The sequence below is a fragment of the Hippoglossus stenolepis genome, chromosome 10, assembly GCF_022539355.2.
Source record: "Hippoglossus stenolepis isolate QCI-W04-F060 chromosome 10, HSTE1.2, whole genome shotgun sequence".
Taxonomy (NCBI): domain Eukaryota; kingdom Metazoa; phylum Chordata; class Actinopteri; order Pleuronectiformes; family Pleuronectidae; genus Hippoglossus; species Hippoglossus stenolepis.
The window spans coordinates 26,514,581-26,519,295 of record NC_061492.1 but is presented as its reverse complement, the minus strand read 5'-3'; the positions used below and the strand labels follow the sequence as shown (position 1 = coordinate 26,519,295).

At 46.7% G+C, this 4,715-nt stretch overlaps 9 non-coding genes and 1 pseudogene across 9 annotated transcripts; all 10 read left to right on the top strand.

The window, feature by feature from the left end:
• LOC124853028 overlaps positions 1-74 on the top strand; it is a 266-nt pseudogene extending 192 nt beyond the window's left edge.
• Positions 75-571: 497 nt separating this feature from the next.
• LOC124853633 lies at positions 572-682 on the top strand. Its single transcript, XR_007033973.1, has one exon. It is a non-coding gene; the product is annotated as a U5 spliceosomal RNA (small nuclear RNA).
• Positions 683-856: 174 nt separating this feature from the next.
• On the top strand, positions 857-1,045 carry LOC124852792. Its single transcript, XR_007033215.1, has one exon. It is a non-coding gene; the product is annotated as a U2 spliceosomal RNA (small nuclear RNA).
• Positions 1,046-1,544: 499 nt separating this feature from the next.
• On the top strand, positions 1,545-1,658 carry LOC124853874. The gene has a single exon (XR_007034205.1). It is a non-coding gene; the product is annotated as a U5 spliceosomal RNA (small nuclear RNA).
• Positions 1,659-1,834: 176 nt separating this feature from the next.
• On the top strand, positions 1,835-2,021 carry LOC124852817. The gene has a single exon (XR_007033239.1). It is a non-coding gene; the product is annotated as a U2 spliceosomal RNA (small nuclear RNA).
• Positions 2,022-2,517: 496 nt separating this feature from the next.
• On the top strand, positions 2,518-2,626 carry LOC124853899. The gene has a single exon (XR_007034223.1). It is a non-coding gene; the product is annotated as a U5 spliceosomal RNA (small nuclear RNA).
• Positions 2,627-2,800: 174 nt separating this feature from the next.
• Positions 2,801-2,990, top strand: LOC124852916. Its single transcript, XR_007033333.1, has one exon. It is a non-coding gene; the product is annotated as a U2 spliceosomal RNA (small nuclear RNA).
• Positions 2,991-3,487: 497 nt separating this feature from the next.
• On the top strand, positions 3,488-3,598 carry LOC124853584. The gene has a single exon (XR_007033924.1). It is a non-coding gene; the product is annotated as a U5 spliceosomal RNA (small nuclear RNA).
• Positions 3,599-3,775: 177 nt separating this feature from the next.
• LOC124852857 lies at positions 3,776-3,967 on the top strand. The gene has a single exon (XR_007033278.1). It is a non-coding gene; the product is annotated as a U2 spliceosomal RNA (small nuclear RNA).
• Positions 3,968-4,465: 498 nt separating this feature from the next.
• Positions 4,466-4,575, top strand: LOC124853749. The gene has a single exon (XR_007034088.1). It is a non-coding gene; the product is annotated as a U5 spliceosomal RNA (small nuclear RNA).
• Positions 4,576-4,715: the final 140 nt, after the last annotated feature.

Sequence of the window (4,715 nt, the reverse complement as noted above, 5' to 3'; positions counted from 1 at the left end):
AGAAATTTGGAGCTTTCCTTTCTCTCCACGCATCGACCTAGCATTGCAGTGCAGCTGGGAACGGTGCACTCTGTTCTTACCTTGTAGAAAACCAAACACTCAAACAATTGTCGCGTATCAAAAGTGAATTTACACTGGCTCAATGAAACTGAGGTAACGGCCTGGCACACACAAGTGTGTGAAACCGCCTGATGGCTCACTGCTTAGTGACGTGACCATGCACGGGGTCACAATGAGCTTGAACTGGATTCCAAATTGAGTTAGAAGCGTTTGTCAAGAATGGAAACTTGCTTTCACTCAAGACCTTCTGGGAGACTTGGTGAGAAACCAGAGTCAGCATTTTGGAGCGAATGTAAGTGGTTCAGGGATGTATTGCTTAGGCAGGCTTAAAAGCCAATCACAGTAGTCAGGGCAGGAGGTAATAAAGACGTGTATAATTTTGGTTGGCAGATGGGGGCGGGTTGGGAATGTTGCATACTGGGATCTGACATGGAAAGCAAAGAGAGGCCTACCGTGAAGGTGGTGATCAGACTCAGAGGCTCCTCTGCTGCTCTCCAACAGAGGGCCATGCTGACTCTGGTTTCTCTTCATAACGCACAAGTCTTTCGCCTTTACTAAAGACTTCCGTGAGAGGAACAAACATGAGTTGAATATATTTTTGGCAGGCTTTGCTGTATGGCTGAGCCTTATGAAATTGTGAAAAGTCAAAGAGCTGTCTAGGTCAGAAATCAAGCGCCACAAAGGAGAGCTTGGGAGGAGGTGATAAGCAGCAGCCATTGTTATCCCACCTCACAAACGGTACCACAACAAGTGAGATTTGTGCCAAGAGCTTGGCGTGACATCCAACACTTGGGGCTTATCGCCCGGCCTTTGGCTAAGATCAAGTGTAGTATCTGTTCTTATCAGTTTAATATCTGATATGTCCCTATATGAGGACTACATATTAAGCAGATTTTTGGCATGAGGGGCAGAAATTTGGAGCTTGCTCCTTTCTCTCCACGCATCGACCTAGCATTGCAGTGCCGCTGGGAACGGTGCACTCTGTTCTTACCTTGTAGAAAACCAAACACTCAAACAATTGTCGCGTATCAAAAGTGAATTCTACACTGGCTCAATGAAACTGAGGTAACGGCCTGGCACACACAAGTGTGTGAAACCGCTCTGATGGCTCACTGCTTAGTGACGTGACCATGCACGGGTCACAATGAGCTTGAACTGGATTCCAAATTGAGTTAGAAGCGTTTGTCAAGAATGGAAACTTGCTTTCACTCAAGACCCTTCTGGGAGACTTGGTGAGAAACCAGAGTCAGCATTTTGGAGCGAATGTAAGTGGTTCAGGGATGTATTGCTTAGGCAGGCTTAAAAGCCAATCACAGTAGTCAGGGCAGGAGGTAATAAAGACGTGTATAATTTTGGCTGGCAGATGGGGGCGGGTTGGGAATGTTGCATACTGGGATCTGACATGGAAAGCAAAGAGAGGCCTACCGTGAAGGTGGTGATCAGACCGAGAGGCTCCTCTGCTGCTCTCCAACAGAGGGCCATGCTGACTCTGGTTCTCTTTTCATAACGCACAAGTCTTTCGCCTTTACTAAAGACTCTTCCGTGGAGAGGAACAAACATGAGTTGAATATATTTTGGCAGGCTTTGCTGTATGGCTGAGCCTTATGAAATTGTGAAAAGTCAAAGAGCTGTCTAGGTCAGGAAATCAAGCGCCAAAAAGGAGAGCTTGGGCGGAGGTGATAAGCAGCAGCCATTGTTATGCACACCTACGAACGGGTACCACAACAAGTGAGATTTGTGCCAAGAGCTTGGCGTGACATCCAACACTTGGGGCTTATCGCCTCGGCCTTTGGCTAAGATCAAGTAGTATCTGTTCTTATCAGTTTAATATCTGATATGTCCTCTATATGAGGACTACATATTAAGCAGATTTTTGGCATGAGGGGCAGAAATTTGAGCTTGCTCTTTCTCTCCACGCATCGACCTAGCATTGCAGTGCCGCTGGGAACGGTGCACTCTGTTCTTACCTTGTAGAAAACCAAACACTCAAACAATTGTCGCGTATCAAAAGTGAATTCTACACTGGCTCAATGAAACTGAGGTAACGGCCTGGCACACACAAGTGTGTGAAACCGCTCTGATGGCTCACTGTTTAGTGACGTGACCATGCACGGGTCACAATGAGCTTGAACTGGATTCCAAATTGAGTTAGAAGCGCTTGTCAAGAATGGAAACTTGCTTTCACTCAAGACCTCTGGGAGACTTGGTGAGAAACCAGAGTCAGCATTTTGGAGCGAATGTAAGTGGTTCAGGGATGTATTGCTTAGGCAGGCTTAAAAGCCAATCACAGTAGTCAGGGCAGGAGGTAATAAAGACGTGTATAATTTTGGTTGGCAGATGGGGGCGGGTTGGGAATGTTGCATACTGGGATCTGACATGGAAAGCAAAGAGAGGCCTACCGTGAAGGTGGTGATCAGACCAGAGGCTCCTCTGCTGCTCTCCAACAGAGGGCCATGCTGACTCTGGTTTCTCTTATAACGACAAGTCTTTCGCCTTTACTAAAGACTTCCGTGGAGAGGAACAAACATGAGTTGAATATATTTTGGCAGGCTTTATTGTATGGCTGAGCCTTATGAAATTGTGAAAAGTCAAAGAGCTGTCTAGGTCAGAAATCAAGCGCCACAAAGGAGAGCTTGGGCTGAGGTGATAAGCAGCCATTGTTATGCACACCTACGAACGGGGTACCACAACAAGTGAGATTTGTGCCAAGAGCTTGCGTGACATCCAACACTTGGGGCTTATCGCTCGGCCTTTGGCCAAGATCAAGTGTAGTATCTGTTCTTATCAGTTTAATATCTGATATGTCCTCTATATGAGGACTACATATTAAGCAGATTTTTGGCATGAGGGGCAGGGCAGTAATTTGAGCTTGCTCCTTTCTCTCCACGCATCGACCTAGCATTGCAGTCGCTGGGAACGGTGCACTCTGTTCTTACCTTGTAGAAAACCAAACACTCAAACAATTGTCGCGTATCAAAAGTGAATTCTACACTGGCTCAATGAAACTGAGGTAACGGCCTGGCACACACAAGTGTGTGAAACCGCCTGATGGCTCACTGCTTAGTGACGTGACCATGCACGGGTCACAATGAGCTTGAACTGGATTCCAAATTGAGTTAGAAGCGTTTGTCAAGAATGGAAACTTGCTTTCACTCAAGACCTTCTGGGAGACTTGGTGAGAAACCAGAGTCAGCATTTTGGAGCGAATGTAAGTGGTCAGGGATGTATTGCTTAGGCAGGCTTAAAAGCCAATCACAGTAGTCAGGGCAGGAGGTAATAAAGACGTGTATAATTTTGGTTGGCAGATGGGGGCGGGTTGGGAATGCTGCATACTGGGATCTGCACATGGAAAGCAAAGAGAGGCCTACCGTGAAGGTGGTGATCAGACCGAGAGGCTCCTCTGCTGCTCTCCAACAGAGGGCCATGCTGACTCTGGTTTCTCTTCATAACGCACAAGTCTTTCGCCTTTACTAAAGACTTCCGGGAGAGGAACAAACATGAGTTGAATATATTTTTGGCAGGCTTTGCTGTATGGCTGAGCCTTATGAAATTGTGAAAAGTCAAAGAGCTGTCTAGGTCAGAAATCAAGCGCCACAAAGGAGAGCTTGGGCGGAGGTGATAAGCAGCAGCCATTGTTATGCACACCTACGAACGGGTACCACAACAAGTGAGATTTGTGCCAAGAGCTTGGCGTGACATCCAACACTTGGGGCTTATCGCTTCTCGGCCTTTTGGCTAAGATCAAGTGTAGTATCTGTTCTTATCAGTTTAATATCTGATATGTCCTCTATATGAGGACTACATATTAAGCAGATTTTTGGCATGAGGGGCAGAAATTTGGAGCTTGCTCCTTTCTCTCCACGCATCGACCTAGCATTGCAGTGCCGCTGGGAACGGTGCACTCTGTTCTTACCTTGTAGAAAACCAAACACTCAAACAATTGTCGCGTATCAAAAGTGAATTCTACACTGGCTCAATGAAAGTGAGAATGGCCTGGCACACACAAGTGTGTGAAACCGCCTGATGGCTCACTGCTTTGTGACGTGACCATGCACGGGGTCACAATGAGCTTGAACTGGATTCCAAATTGAGTTAGAAGCGTTTGTCAAGAATGGAAACTTGCTTTCACTCAAGACCTTCTGGGAGACTTGGTGAGAAACCAGAGTCAGCATTTTGGAGCGAATGTAAGTGGTTCAGGGATGTATTGCTTAGGCAGGCTTAAAAGCCAATCACAGTAGTCAGGGCAGGAGGTAATAAAGACGTGTATAATTTTGGTTGGCAGATGGGGGCGGGTTGGGAATGTTGCATACTGGGATCTGACATGCGGAAAGCAAAGAGAGGCCTACCGTGAAGGTGGTGATCAGACCGAGAGGCTCCTCTGCTGCTCTCCAACAGAGGGCCATGCTGACTCTGGTTTCTTCATAACGCACAAGTCTTTCGCCTTTACTAAAGACTTCCGTGGAGAGGAACAAACATGAGTTGAATATATTTTTGGCAGGTTTTGCTGTATGGCTGAGCCTTATGAAATTGTGAAAAGTCAAAGAGCTGTCTAGGTCAGAAATCAAGCGCCACAAAGGAGAGCTTGGGCGGAGGTGATAAGCAGCAGCCATTGTTATGCACACCTACGAACGGGTACCACAACAAGTGAGATTTGT